This window comes from Choloepus didactylus, chromosome 2, assembly GCF_015220235.1.
Source record: "Choloepus didactylus isolate mChoDid1 chromosome 2, mChoDid1.pri, whole genome shotgun sequence".
NCBI classification, from domain to species: Eukaryota; Metazoa; Chordata; class Mammalia; order Pilosa; family Megalonychidae; genus Choloepus; species Choloepus didactylus.
Genome location: NC_051308.1, coordinates 114,434,549 through 114,450,104, shown reverse-complemented (window position 1 = coordinate 114,450,104; position 15,556 = coordinate 114,434,549). Strand labels below are relative to the sequence as shown.

The 15,556-nt window shown below is 39.8% G+C and overlaps 2 pseudogenes; both read right to left on the bottom strand.

Annotated features, from left to right (window-relative positions):
- Positions 1 to 949: 949 nt before the first annotated feature.
- LOC119526662 lies at positions 950 to 1,503 on the bottom strand (annotated as a pseudogene).
- A 3,989-nt stretch (positions 1,504 to 5,492) lies between these two features.
- Positions 5,493 to 15,100, bottom strand: LOC119512990 (annotated as a pseudogene).
- Positions 15,101 to 15,556: the final 456 nt, after the last annotated feature.

Below are 15,556 nucleotides of genomic sequence, written 5' to 3'. Positions count from 1 at the left end.
ACACAACTGTGGTTATACATGAGTCCAAATTCCGTAGGGCAGGCAGCAAACTCGCAACTCCAGTGAAGATGTTCAATGAACTCCTCAGGCAGTGAACTGGCAACTTGGATGATCATGTTCGATGAACTCCTCAAGAAAAGAACTGGCAACTTCAATGAACTCCTCAGGAAATGCTTCGCTGGTCAGCCAAAGAAGCAGTGAAGGTCCTCTATCTGTCTCGCTTAAAAGTCTTCAACTGATTAGATTAAAGCCAACTGACTGCATTCTCTCATTGTGGAAGATACACCCTTTATTGACGAAATCAGCCGCAGCTGCAGCCAATCGATTGCAGCTTTAACAAACCAGCCTTCTGGTTTATCAAGCAGCCACAAACGTCTTCACAGCAATGGTTAGGCCAGTGCTTGCTTGACCAGATACCTGGGTACCATCACCTGGCCAAGTTGACACATGAACCTAAACATCACAAAAATGAAGTCAATTGCTCAAAAAAGCTACCTGCTGCAATGAGTTGAGGAGAAATTTTATAATTTATACCATTACAGATATAAAGTATAATGGTTCAACTTTTTAGTGCTTGACAGAGAAGAATCATGATAGAAAGGTCAGTATGAAGTCATTTGATTATAGTAGCAATATCTGACATTTGAAATACATCCATGCTCTTTTGTATAATCATATAGAGTCAAGCATATTTATTTTCATATTGGTTATAACTGCTACTGCAAAGGAGAAATACTGTTGTCTTATTTTCCAAGAGATATGCACACAGCAATTTTTTCTCCAGGGAACTTGTGCAAACCAATATAAGATCTAAATTCTTCATATAATATATAAAACAGGAGAAGCCTCTTCAGATTTATTTTTTGAAGTCTGGAATGCTGGCACTTTCCAATTAGGCAACAGTTCTTCATTCCTGTAATCTGGCTCAGAGCTGCTGCTTACTGTGGGTCTAAAGAAGCAGACATGATTTCTTTTCAGGCTGCTTCTTTTCCACTGGTGTTTTTCTATTTATCTGTCTGACCAAATCATAAAATATCTCATTAACATTGATCTTTGACTTTGCAGAAGATTCTAAAAAGGCTAGTTACATCACTGTCTTGCTAAATTCTGACCCTGTTCTTTGCCAACTACTTGCTCATCTTCCAGGTCGCATTTATTGCCAATCAAAATCGTTGGAACATGTTCTGTGTCCATAACTCATAAAATCTGCTCCCTCAGGTCTTGTAAGTCATTAAAGGTAGACTGAGCTATAATAGAATATACTAGTGCAAACCCTTGGCCATTCTTCATATACAAATCCCTCATTGCTGTCAATTGCTCCATCCCTGCTTTATCTAGAATTTCGAGCATACACTGTTGGCAATTGACTTCAACTTGCTTTCTGTAGGAATCTTCTATCGTTGGATCATATTTTTCAACAAAAATTCCCTGAACAAATTGAACTGTCAAAGCAGACTTCCCCACACCTCCAGAACCAAGGACCACTAGCTTGTACTCACGCATGTTGTGGTCTGTTTAAATATTGAAACTCAGTGCCACTGAAGGTGCTGCGAGACACACACTGTTATACACTGGGTTATAACCTCTGATTCAGTTATCCCATTTCTGGGAATCTATCCCCCCTGGGTTTAGCTTCTACTCTCCCTCCTCCTCCTCCTCCCTCTCTCCCAAGGATCCTGCTTCAGCTCTGCAAGGGTGGCGGCGGTGCCTCCAGATCGTGCATGAGTGCAGCACACCTAGAAATATTTTTAAACAAAGTTATACGAAGTTTTGGGTTCCAATTTATGTTGTGGGAGGAAAATTTAAGAACTTGAGCTTATTATTCTCTCTTTTTGAGCCTATTATTCTCTTTATATATCCAGTGATGTTGGAAGAAACCATCCTACTCCACAGTCCTTAAATTTCCCTTGCTATTCATATTGGCCTATGATTACTTTGTCTGTCAAATGTTTCCTTCAGTAGGTTCTTTATTTCAATTGACCCCATGGGATAATTTAGTTGGGATTCTGTGGGTAACCAGCTCCCGATTCTACTCTGGATCAGTCTGATGTTGGGACCTAGGTCTCACTAGGCCTCATGCCAACTTCCTAGTTTTAAGGGAATCTTAGGAAGTGAGTATCTGGCCTTTCAACCTTTATAGAGGGAGGCAGACTCTGCCTCCACAAGACTTAAAAGATGGGCAATTCCTCAGACAAAAGATTGGAGTTCAGATGCTGGGTAGTCTAAAACCTGCCCAAGGTGTCTACTGTAGTTCCTTAGGAGGTTGATAGAGAATTGAAATCAGATGATATATATATATATATACACACATATACATATAAAGCACCAATATAGTACCTGCTGCAGAGTCCTTCTCAGTAAATGCTATTTCCCAATGTATTCTAGGTTAAAAAATTAAATTAACAGAACTGAGCCATGAAGGATACTATGGTGAATATACAGTTAAAATCAAGCATGGAAATTATGTGATCTATGATTTAGATCACAGTTCAACAGGTTGGCTAGGAAAGGTTATATTAAGTCATTGCTTCTGATACTTAGAAAACCTGTATTTTTGGTATAAGCATTGGAACTTTAATTGAGAAAAAGTGTGAATATTCAATTTTTTTCCTAAAAAATTCTTTAATAAAGCCACCTTATTATTGTATCTGGTACTTGTCATAAAAGGAGATAAAACATCTAAAAAAATTTGAATCCGTCTTTATCTATAGAAAGCTATTTAGGATGGGCATACCTTCTTTATTGTGCAGATTTCTCACTGAAGATGAACTCACTCCTGCTTTCCGTTCTATCTGGGTAACTAAATTAGTTCTGCATGTTTGGTTTAAATTTATGAATATGTATAAAAGCATCAGCAGAGATGGGAAACTACTGTTTTGACTCCACGGAATCTGAACTCAGAATGAAGTTGTTTGTTAATTTTCTGTTACAAGCTGCATTGAAATTTAGAGGCCCTCGAGGCATATATATATTTTTTTCATTAATTTACTTTTTATTTTTTGAACAGTTCGAAAATTCAAGAAGTAAAAAGGCATTCACAGTGAAAAGCCTCACTCCCTTCCTGTCCCCCAGGTACCTAATTCCATGCCTTGGAGGCTGCCAGTGTTACCGGATTCTTCTGGATATCCGTTCAAAGGAAGTCTATCATATACAATCAAATATAAACGTACACACATATATTTTTCTTTTTATACATAAATTTGTACATAGCACCATACACATTATTCCAAAATCTTTTTTTTTTTCAATCAGCATTGTCTATAAAGTACTTCTTCATTCTTTTACCATTGGGCAAATGTAGTAGTTTATTTAGGCAGTCCCCTATAAGGGTGATGATATAATCTCTCATCTAAATTGGGACACCTGAAAGTGAAAGCTCTATTAATAATTAAACATGTAACAGCAGGTATAAACTGGTATTATCTGAAAAAACAGAATATATACTCATTCTACTTATGATGGATATTTAGCTTATTTCCAATCCTTTGCTATTAGGAAATTGACAAGAATACATTTATAAATATAACTCTGCAAATGTCCATATGCATCAGTAAGAAACGTTTCTAGAAGTGGAATGGCTGGGCCAAAGGATATGTGCAATTCAAAGTTTATAGAGATTGCCAAATTGCCCTACAAAAGGGTTTAACAAATTAAACTTCAATCATCAGGGCATAAAAAATGTGTGCCCTGCTTATGGTATAATCCTTTCCCCACTGACGTATGATGCCTTCTTTATATCATACTAAGTCCTCATATGTACATACTAAAGTCTGTTTCTGGACTAGTGTGTTCCACTAATCTGCCTAGTTGTGTACCGAATCTAGTTTTATATTACCTTTTCAAAAATTTCTTAGCAATTTTCACCTGCTTATTTTTCCAGGTGAACATAGCATAAGTGATCTATTACAGTCTTCTCAAATAGAAAATTTAATAGTAGTAGTAGTCACTGTGCAAAAGTTAAGTCTTTCCGTTTATTATAGTCTCCTTTCTGGGTTTTCTAGGTATACCATTATTACTTGCAAATAAAAATTTGGGCACCTTATTTTTAAAAAAGCTTCCTTTTGTTTCATGCACCACTATGTAGGCAAAAATTTCCTGAACACTATTAAATGATATCCTTGTAATAGAAATTAATATTTAGCTAGATATTAATGGGTGTGTCTAATAACTCACTGTTAGGATGCAACAAGTAACTATTTATAGCTCCCTGCAGGTAAATTACTGTCCTTTGACCCTAATCCTTTGTAAAAGCTGTTGTTCTGGCCCATTTGAAGTGTCTCCATTCTCTATTTCATCTGAAAGGCAAGCCTGGTGCACAGGCATGAAGTGAATGATGCCCATTAGAATCACACAGTGTGGAGCTCTGGTGCACAGCACACAGTAGGTGCTCAATACATGTATAACGAACTGTACCAGTGACAAACTCTGATTGTCAAAGAACCTAGGAAGAAATTAACAACCTCAAATGACAGATTACACTCCAAAATATAAAAGACATATTCTAGGACTATGATATCTCTTTTGTGGAGATTAAATTAGGCTCATGAATGAGGTTTATTTTCCAACTGACAATTTATTCTAGGTAAGAGTCTTCCAACACATATCTACAAGAAACACTCATTATTTATTCATGTTGGTTGGAGACTAAATTAAATTAACTACGTTCTTTAAACTTTTGGAAGAAAAGTCTCAAAAAAGAGAAGACGTATACAGTACTCAAACTATTCTCTTAAAAATGCTATTTTATTTATACTTATGTGTTATGTTTACATACATACCAATATTGGAAACAGAGTTCAATAACAAATCACATCTAAATTTTATAAAGAGCATGCAAATATTAAAACACTGATTGGTTATAGATAGCAGAGAGGGGGAAAAAAACCCATTATATATAATTTGCATTTTAGGTAAAGAGCAACACCCTCTGAGAAGAATCAAATAATTAGTAATATTTGTCTATACTGTGAAATAATATATACATAGGAAAGTTACTGATTGCATTGATTTTATTACTTTTTGCTAAGCCATTTTAACTTCCTTACATTCAATGCAAAGAAATAAAACTAAATATGAAGAGAAATACGTCCTCATTATTATTCACATAAAAAGGGTCTGCTTCACTCTGAAGCCCTGGGAGTATTATACAACAGGGATCAATCACATAATGGTTCAAGTGGATGAATGAACCACTTTGATTCTGATCCACTGAAGAGAATCTTATTCATATTTGGTGACTGAACTAACTCCATGGGAGCTGAGATAGACTGAACCATTTCTGTAGTGTACCAGTTCTCACTAAATAAGAAAAGACCCTAAACAAGGAAATATCTGTCCAGAAATTATATCTATACACTCTTTCTTAGTGTAAGATGGAAAAGGAGCTCTTTCTTGAGTATATGGATACAAGTATTATTGTGGTGTAAAGATTACTGGATTGATATTGTGTCTGGTATAATGAAGATAAGGTGCGTATCGAATCCACTGTCAGATTAAGAAACTTCGACAACTTGTCTCAGTTCTTCAAATAATGGAGGAAGTTCCTTTTCTACATAGACAATTAGTCCTGTGTTGGCATTGCTCCTGGCTATGAAACTCACCAACAAAGGTAAACAATTAAATTGAACCACCTGGTAGGTGTTGTAGTAACAGACAATACTTTGTTTATTGAAAGTCCAAGTTTGCTCCCTTGATCTGCTGTAAAGGCAAAAGTAAATAAGAAACCAGTGCTTAAAGTAGGCTCTGGAGCATTATCATTGGCTACTTTAGTAACAGGTACCCCATCTCTATCTGGCACAACAACAGCATGGAGCCCTTCAACACTTCGTAATGTTTTATACAGGAACTGTTTTAGGTCATCCGCCGTGATGAACCCCTTTCTCCCGCAGGATAAATCTCCACGCCTGGATTTCTGTTCCGGGAGCTGCCTGGATTCGCCCCTCGAGGCATATATATTGGCTTGGAAATATTATCTTCACTTGTTGGCTTTCATAAGCAACACAGGAGTGTTACCAGTCAGGATTCACACTTCATGCTTTATGATTCCTTCATGTGTGTATATGCACATTAATTCACTCAGCGCACATTTACTGAGCTCCTTATATATCTCAGATATTAGCCAGGCTCTGAAAATATAGCAATGAAAAGACTTTGTTCCTGTACTTAAGGAGTTCACAGTCTAATGGATAAGACAGGTGTATGAGCAAGTAATTATAGTGTAATGTGGCAAGTGTGATAACCTATGTACATACAAAGAAAAATGGTGATGAGACTCCCAGGGGTATAAGTCTCCCTGGCAAAAAGAGACAGAACTCTCAGAGATGAGCCTGGCACTGGCATCATGGGATTGAAAATGCCATCTTGACCAAAAGGGAGAAAAGAAATGAAAAAAAAAAAAGTTTCAGTGTCTGAGAGATCTCAAATAGAGTCGACAGATCAATCTGGAAGTTATTCTTATGAATTATACAGATATTCCTTTTTAGGTTTTAGTGTATTAGAATAGCTGGTAGGAAATACCTGAATTTGTTGAACAGTAATCCAGTAAACTTGATTCTTGATGATAACAGTGTAACTACATAGCTTTTATCATGTGACCGTGTGATAGTGAAAACCTGATGATTAACACTCCCTTTACCCAGTGTATGGGCAGATGAGTAATAAAATAATGACAAATATATATATATATAATGGGGGGGATAAGGGATATGGGATGGTTTGGGTGTTCTTTTCTATTTTTATTTTTTTCTTTATTTTGGAGTAATGAAAATGTTCTAAAATTGACTTTGGCGATGAATGCACAACTATATGATGATACTGTGAGCCACTGATTGTATACTTTGGATGGATTATATGGTGTGCGAGTATATCTCAATAAAATTGCATTAACAACAGAAAAGTGGTGGCTCAAAGGAGAAAATGGTCAACTGTAGGTGAAGGTTTCATAGAGGAAGAGAGACTTGAGCTGAATCCTGAAGGATAGCATGGGTGTTCTCCAGCCATTGGCAGGCTTTAAACAGGGCAGATGTGAATTTAAAACAATTATTCTGAAAGCAAGCTGTATGATCAATTGGCAGTGGAGATGAGAGTGGAATGGGGTGAAATTGGAGGCAGAGAGACCAATTAGGATAAAGACTATTGCAGAATCTCTGTGAGAGAGACTAACAATGCCCAAATTTGACTCTGTCTCCATTCAATATGACTAAGGCATTGTCACTGTAAGGAACCCCAATTCTCTTCAGATAACTTCAGTTTCCCAAAATAAAACAATTCTCATGTCAGAGTGGTAGCGGCAGCTAGCTGACCACCGTGATTCACGCTCCCCTTCTGTGGTGTACAGCAGTTGTTGGGAAGCAGCTGCTGAGCCAGGAACTACCTACATTACGAAACCCCCTTTTGGAGTAAGTTGCTACAATGGTGCGTCACGGAATCACAGGTTCAGGGCACTTTCAACAAATGATCCGTTTAATACTTGTACAGTATAAAGAGTCTAGAAAGGATAAATAATCTCTTGGTCACTTACACAGCACGTAGTCCAAAAGAGCAGGGGAAGCAGTCCCATCACAGCTGGTCTCCTGCAGTGACTAAAAACTGATCTGGGTGGGGATTGATAGATGGCCGCTCCCCCTGCCCCATTTCACGTGGGAGAAGAGAGACCAATCTATACTGTTTGAGTTTGTTTTTTCCGGGTTTAAGGTCTGGCTAGGGCTTTTCATTAGCCTTAACATCTCCCCCAGGTTGTGGAATGGCACACAATAGAAAAGGAAGTGAGGGTAGCAGAAAGCTGGAGGATGGCACCTTGGTGTGTGTTTCTGTCTTGCCCAGAGAAGGAGGTGGGAATAGGTGAGGTCTGGGTGATGGCCACCCTACAGGTATCTGTGATTTCCCTAATACCCCCACCTTGCATCCTAGTGGGGACATACGACTAGCTCTCCTTAATGGAAGGGACATGTTTATTTCAGGGCTAAGGTGGATCATATCAAATGGGAGCTCCTTCACACTCTCCTGTACCCTGCACCTTCCTCCCAACCCCAGGCTGGCTGGAAGTTCCTGAGTCATCAGTAGAAGGAGGGTTGCCTGACCTGATTGGACTTTGTACTCTTTGACTCAGAGGTTAACTTACTCTGATACAGCCTGTCTGTTCTGTTGCCAAATTATAGAAATGTGTTATTTGGCTTTGGGGACTTCCTGCTAAATTATTAAGGCTAACTCCAAATCAGTCCATGAATTCTGAATTATTTTGGCAGTGACAATATCTATAGACCTATGTAGTTTGTGCCATTTTTATTGAATGCTACCTCTGTGATTTCTTGAGTTGGCTAAGTTATGCTGTACCTTGTTTTGAGCACTGTTTCAGTTGCTCTTTCCTTTTCACTTCCACAAATAATTTTTGGCACTATTAGGTACCAGACCTATTCATAAAGTTTTACTTAATTAATGGAATGGTGCTAGATTGTTGTGATGCAATAATGAACATCAAAGACATGGTCCCTGCCTTTCTGAAAGTACTGGTAGAGCCAGAGAATTAAGGAAACATTTACAAAATGATGTGATAAGTGCTATGTTTGGGGAAGAACAAGATGCTTTGAGAACAGAGAGGTGAGGTATGAAACCCGAACTCAGGGATTCACGAAGGCTTCCAGGAGGAAGTGACATTTAAGCAGCTTTATCAGGGTTGCATAGGAGTTAGTCTGATGAAGAGGAGGGGATAGAGTGTTCTAGGAGGAGAAAGATAGTATATGCAATGGTCCAGAGGAGAGAGAGAGAGAGCAAGAAAGGAGCTGAAAGAAGTTCTATGTGCATTGAGAATAGAGTGCAAATTAGGAGTGGCAAGGAGTAGCATTGGAAAAGAAGCAGGGGCCAGAGGTTGAAGGGACTTGTAAGCCATCTTAGGGGAACTATCTTAGGTTGGTGTCCCCTAAGTGCAGAAACTGAGGCAAGGTTTGGGCAGGTTTATTTGGGAGGTGACTCCAGGAAGCTGGGTGAAGGAATTGGGAAGTAAGACCGAGAAGGGAAGAAAGCCCATAAAGCTGTGTTAACAAGCAGGTCACTGCTCTGGGCAACTGGAGCTCAGTCCCACAGGAGACCCTCTGACAGACTGTGGAACATGTCCCCCAAGTTGTCGTACTGAGTCTGAGGAGGTGGGGCTTTATCCAGCACTCTCATCCCTCACTGGTTGGGGGTTACCCCTGGAGGGCTTGATTTCTTGGCACTTCTGGTCTGCCCTGAGCTCCTCAAAGATTGCCATCAGGCTGAGAGACACAGGAAGCCATTGGTGTGTTCAGGAACAGTTCATAGGTGGTCCCTAGGGTGGGCCGAGGGAATGTGGGCAGGGCACTGACAGCCTCTGCCAAGGGTCTGAACTTTGTCCCAAGAACATATGGAATCCATTGTAGGATTTTCAGGAATGCATTTTAGAAAGGTCACCTCCTAATGGAGATAATGGATTGGAGTGGGGTAAAATTGAAGTAGACAGATGAATTAGGGGCTATTTTAATAATTTAGTGTTCATTAAATTAAATTTAAAAAATTAAAAATTAAATTTAAAAAAATTAAAATTAAATTTAAAAACTTAAAAATTTTAAAATCATGGTAACATATATACAACATATTTCCCATTTTAAGTACTTTCAGATATACAATTCAGTGGTGATACCATCATTACTACCTGCAATATTTTAAAAGCTTAAGTTCCTTACAGGAAGAATCCAGAAAATGACTGAAACTAGGTTGGATCTTGTTTTATGACTTGACAAGCCAGAATGCAGTGAGCTTTTACTAGAACAAACATGAAGTGCCAATTTGGTAGAGATCTAGCAAAAGAGGCTGCCCTTAATTTTGACGAACTTGGTACCAAAGGTTTGACTTTGCTTCCTGGGCAAGACTTTGAAGAATAAACAGCTGTGTGTGGCTGAGATGCACCAAACATGCTGGCCATATCTATGTAATTACCTCCTTTACTCCACCCAACAATCCTGCTGGGTGGTCACCGTTGTGTCTGTTTTTCAAACGACAAAATTGAGGCTCAAAGAGGTCAAGTAATTTGCCTAATGCCATTGTGGTGGAAAAGCACCACTGATTCTAAAGCTTTTGGTCTTTCAGTAAAATATTGCTTTACACAACTGATTAGAAAGAACGTCTGGCTGGGGGGAACCTGATGGTTGGATGACGAATTATGAGGCTTTGTAGTATCTCCTGGCATAAGACCTGTCACCCAGGATTTGTCTTTCTTCTCTCAGCTTCCTGAACTTAGACTTGGAAGGAGTTGCACGACAATTAACAGTCAATATTTATATTGTGCACTTATATATATATATTAAGCACTGTTTTAGGGCTGTAGGTGTAAAAACTTAATCCTAGAGCAACTCCGTGAGATAGATGCTATTATCATCTCCATTTTACAGAAGATGAAACTGAGGCACAGAGAGCCTGAAAAACTTGCTCAAGGATACAGAACCTATAAGTAGCAAAGGCAGAATATGAACGCAGCAAGTATGGCCCCTGAGTCTGGACTCTTAAACAATTATGCTCTCTTGCCTCTCAGGAGCTGTTCTGGTTTGCTAAGGCTGCCATTATGCAAAATACCAGAAATGGACTGGCTTTCATAAAGGGGATTTATTAGGTTATAAAGTCACAGTTCTAAGGCCATACAAGAGTGTCCAAACTAAGGCATCAACAAGAGGATACCTTCGCTGAAGAATGGCCAATGGTGTCTGCAACACCTCTGTCAGCTGGGAAGGCACATGGCTTGCTTCTGCGGATCCTGGGTTGTGTTTCGGCTACTCTCTGTCATTGCTTCTTTCCTCTCAGGGCATTTTTCTCTAAGCATCTGGGGATCGCATGCAGCTTCTCTGTAGCAAATTCTGGGTTTCATCTTTTAGCTTAGCATCTCCAAACATCCTTCTGTCTGCATCTCCAAGCATCTCTAAGATCTCTGTCAGCTCCCAAGCATCTGGGTGTCCTAGCTTAGCAAATCCCTGGAGATTTTTGTTCCTCTGCTCTCTGTGTGAGCTCCCTTTAAAGGACTCCAGAAAACTAATCAAGACCTACCATGAATGGGTGTGGTCAAATCTCACATGGAAACATTCAATCAAGAGGTCACACCTTAATCAAAAAGATTGTCTGCCCCCATAAGATTGCATTAAAGAGTATGGTTTTTGGGGGGCATCTTATATCCAAATTGGCACAGGAAGGGTCTGTTGGGCTCTGATGATGAGTCTGTCTTCTCAGATCTGATTTTCAGACTTCTTCTTTCTACTCAATAGTTATTTGGCTGAGGGCATAGACTTTGGAGTTAGACCAAAAGTTGTGTGACAAATTATTTGACCTCTCTATAGCTCAGTTTCTTCATTTGTAATGTGGGAACACTAAAAATATTTAATTCAAAGAGATGCTCTGAAGATTAAATGAAATAAAGCATGTGGGGAGCTCAGCAGAATGCCTGGTCTATGGAAAATGGACAATCGATGTTACCTATTCTATGTTTTAGAGTTGACAATAAAAAGGCAGGATTTGAGCACAGATCAACACTCTGTAGCCCCAACACTTAACCACTTAACCACTTAACCACTGTACAAACTGCCTCCCAACCATTCTCATTACTGTGTTCTACAAACCACTTTGGACTTCCTTCAGGTTGTCAGTGGAACTATCAGTCTTCTGTCTACTCAAGGGTGAAGTCTCAGGTCTTCTGTGACTCTTCTCTCTTCCTATCCCACTGTGAAGAGTGTTTAGTGCTGAGAAGTCAGAAGCAGGGTCAGACTGGGGGTTGGAGGCCAGTGGAGCATGGGCAGGGGCCAAAACCTGGCCCATGACATGAATGTGGAGGCCACAGGAGTGGTCAAGGACAAAAACCTGGATCCACAATGTTGCCAACAGATCCCAGCAGGAAATGTGCCAAGTCTGTGGGCTAATCCCAGGTCAAAATCAGGATTTGGTTTAGACAAACCCTCTTATATAATGATTTGTTGGAGTGGATCTTCATTTGGAAGGCTGCCAGCCCAGGTCCTGGACCCAGAGGTCATGCTTGCATAGATTTTTAAGGTGTATCCAGTATTTTTATTTGCCACCTATTTTCATCAGTTTTACCTCAAAACTCAGGTAGAGGTTCTAGATTTGACTGGGAGGGCTATTTCGGAGAATCTGGATGGTGGTTAAGGGGAGAAGTCAAGATTGTAAACTGGGGGTGAGTCAGGTTCAAAGGTGAAGTAGGGTCATAAATAAGAGAACAGATAAAGAAGTTGGGAGGACGTGAGCTGATCAGACAGCCAAGAGCTCAGAGAACCGGGGTAAATGGTGTGGGTCTAGGGGCAGTTGAGGTGTGAGGACGCTGGAAGCTTGCCCCTTGGAGCTATTTGCATGGCATGGGTGAGCCCGACGGCCTAGTGCAGGCTTCTCAACCGTTTCCTCCAAAGTGTTCCTCATAGCAGAGAACAGTGAATCCCGGCCTTTGCATGCATGTGTAGAATGGGGAGGAGTAGGGAGGTGCAGAAAGTGCAGCCAAAATGGACACCCTGTAGAGGGAAATTTTATTTGAAGTCTTCTTGTGTTTTATCCTGAAGATCCATCTGTTTTACTATAAAAATCGTTTAAATGTCACTATCAAGAAAAGTGGGTGATCCAGGAAAGTGTTCCCTGTTTATTGCTGCAACTTGAGTAAACCCCATCACTCAACCCCAAAACCCCAAGCCACAGTGTGAGAAACAAGGGTTTAAGGGACCCTGGACAGTAAATATTTTGTATCTACCTCATTCTTAAATTCCTGCCTTTAGTCTCCTAGTCCAAATCTTAACTTTCTTGTTTCGACTTTTATTACAACACACATGTAAAGCCCTTAAAAAATAGCATTAAGATAAAATTATTAAAACAACACATGTTTACTATAGACATGAAGCTTCTAAAAATATTTTAAAATGCAATGAATTATTTTAAAAATAACTATCGTCTTTTTTCTTTCTTTTTTTTTTTTTGCATATTCACATGGATTCAAATTCTAAAGATAGAAAATGACATAAAAAAATCTCCTTTCCGCTTCCCGTTCCCCTGGCTATTCCTGTTCCTTCCGGGAACAGTTTCTTGTGTATTCTTCTGGAGATGTTTTTGCATATTTAAGTAATTATGCACATATATATATTCTCCACTATCATTTCCCCCCAAATGGTAGTATAATAGATATACAAATATACATACAGACAAACACAAGTTCTGTACTTTACGTTTTACCCTAACATTGTATCTTGGAGATCTTTCCAAATCAGCACATCGAGATCTACCTCCATGACTCGACAATGAGCTGCAGATTCTTAACTCTCTAGTCTCTTCCAAGTCTGCCATTAGCTGTCAGACTGAGCTGAAACGTCAATCCTTTGCATAAACCTTCCTGCATGTCCCCCCATTAACTACAGATCGAGTCCATGCCCATCCTCCATCTAGCAGCGCTGCCCGTCCCAGCCAGGCCAGGCTTCTCACGGCTCCTCCACTGCCCTGTTCTGCCTTCTCCCCCTGGGATTGTGTGCTCCTCCCACCCTCCCCACCCTGCCCTGCCAAAAGTGGAGCTTCTTCCCTGCCCATTCCTGCTCAAATCTTTCCTCCAAGGAAACCCAGCCCTCAGAGCTACCACCAGCATTTACCACTCGCTAATGGCATTTCCTTACTGCATACACTGTCATGTATTGCCACTTTGATATGCATATCTCTTGCTCTCCCAGAATGCATACCCTCTGTAGGCCAGTGACCACATTTTCTGTGTCATTTACTGCTTCCTAAGGTGCTGTAAATCACATCGTTGAATGGAAATTTCAATATTTGTAAATGTGTTAGGAAGGCCAAGAAACTCAGTTCTGTGTGTTGACTCATGCTGGCGTCCCAGGATGGGGTCAAATAGAACATGTCCTCCTGCAGAGGCGAAGACTGAGTCCTTTCCCTCCTTCTGGAAAGACAGCCTAGAGGCTAAGTGCATTACTGCTTTAATTAATGTCAGGCCATTGATGGCTGTTCCCAGGCTGATGGCAACACAGGGGCTGCTCATGCAACTGCTCTGGGGAACATGACAAATATGATTTTTAAATCGAGCAGTGTGAGTTCTGTGTCCAGAGAGCTAATTGAAATTCCTTTTTCTCCCCTTGGTCAGTCTTACTGAAAGGATAATGTAACAATAGTAAAGAAAACTTGAACCACACAAACGTTTCTACTTTTATGCAATCCCTGCTAGACTTTGCCTATTTTCTTGCCTTTAAAGACATACGATGGAAAAGTTTTGGTAATAGATGGTGGTAATGGTAGCACAACATTGTGAATGTAATTGGCAGCACTGAATTATATACATGAATGTGGTTTAAAGGAGTAATTTTAGGTTGTAAAATTACTAGATGTGACTAGAATAAAAAATTTAAAAAAAAATGCACAAACTGCACTACACAATTGGTGAACCCTAAGTTAAACCGTGGACTGTAGTTAATAGTACAATTATAAAACTGTGTTCTCATCAATTATAACAAATGTACCTCACTAATGCAAAGTGTTAATAATAGGGTTGTATATCAGAACTCAATATTTTATGCATGATTTTTCTATATATCCACAACTTTTCTAATTGAAAAAAAAGATATATGGTAGTTGCATTCAGGGTGAACATGCCATTTTTCAGATAAGTTGAAATCTTGGTAGGAAAGAAGATGAATTAGTGTTCTAGGGAGGGGTCAGTCTCCCCAACCCTGTGGCCTTATCATCTTGGGTTTGTCCCTCTCTAGGTTTTGGCCTGACTTGTCAGAGACCAATTTTTTCTTCCTCCTGATTTCAGGGCTTCCAAAAAGGTAGCTAGGAATCCCCACTCTTATCTTTTGTAGCTGGAATGTGATTGGAATGTGAGTGTTGGAGGAGAGTGGGTTGAACATTCTCAAAATGATATTTACAGCGTGATTGTCTCCCTTTAGACAAGAGAGTCATTTCTGTCTCCCAAAACAGCAGTAATAATCCAAACCTTGGGGTTTTCGTGTTTTTAATCAAGTGACTTCACCCACTGCATTTCACACATGATCTCATTTGCCGCCTCCTTCCTTTTCTGTCCCACCTACCTGCTTACGTGAACACCCTCCCCTTCAGCCATGCTGGTAGCCTCCTGAGTGCTTTGTGTCCTGGACATTCCTGCCCCTGTCCCCTCTACCCGTCATTACCACGTCTGGGGAATGTGGCAGACATGGTCTGGGTTCCAATTCGGGCTCCTCCGCTTACTAGCTCTGGACCTTGGTAAATCACCTGTAAAGTGGGAATAGTGACAGTAGCTACTTGTAGGTTGTCGGGAGGAGTTAATACAGTACTTGGAAAGCCCTAGAACAGAGGCTGGTATGTGGTAAGAACTCAATAAATATTAGCTATTATCCATTTTTTTCTGATCTTCAAAGACAAGATAACATCTTACCTCTTACATAAAATCTCTGTCTAGCTCTTTCTAGCCCACAGTGGTCTCTTATTCTTTTTTTTTAGTTCATTTTATTGAGATATATTCACATACCATGCAGTCATACAAAACAAAGCGTACATTCAGTTGTTTACAGTAGCATTA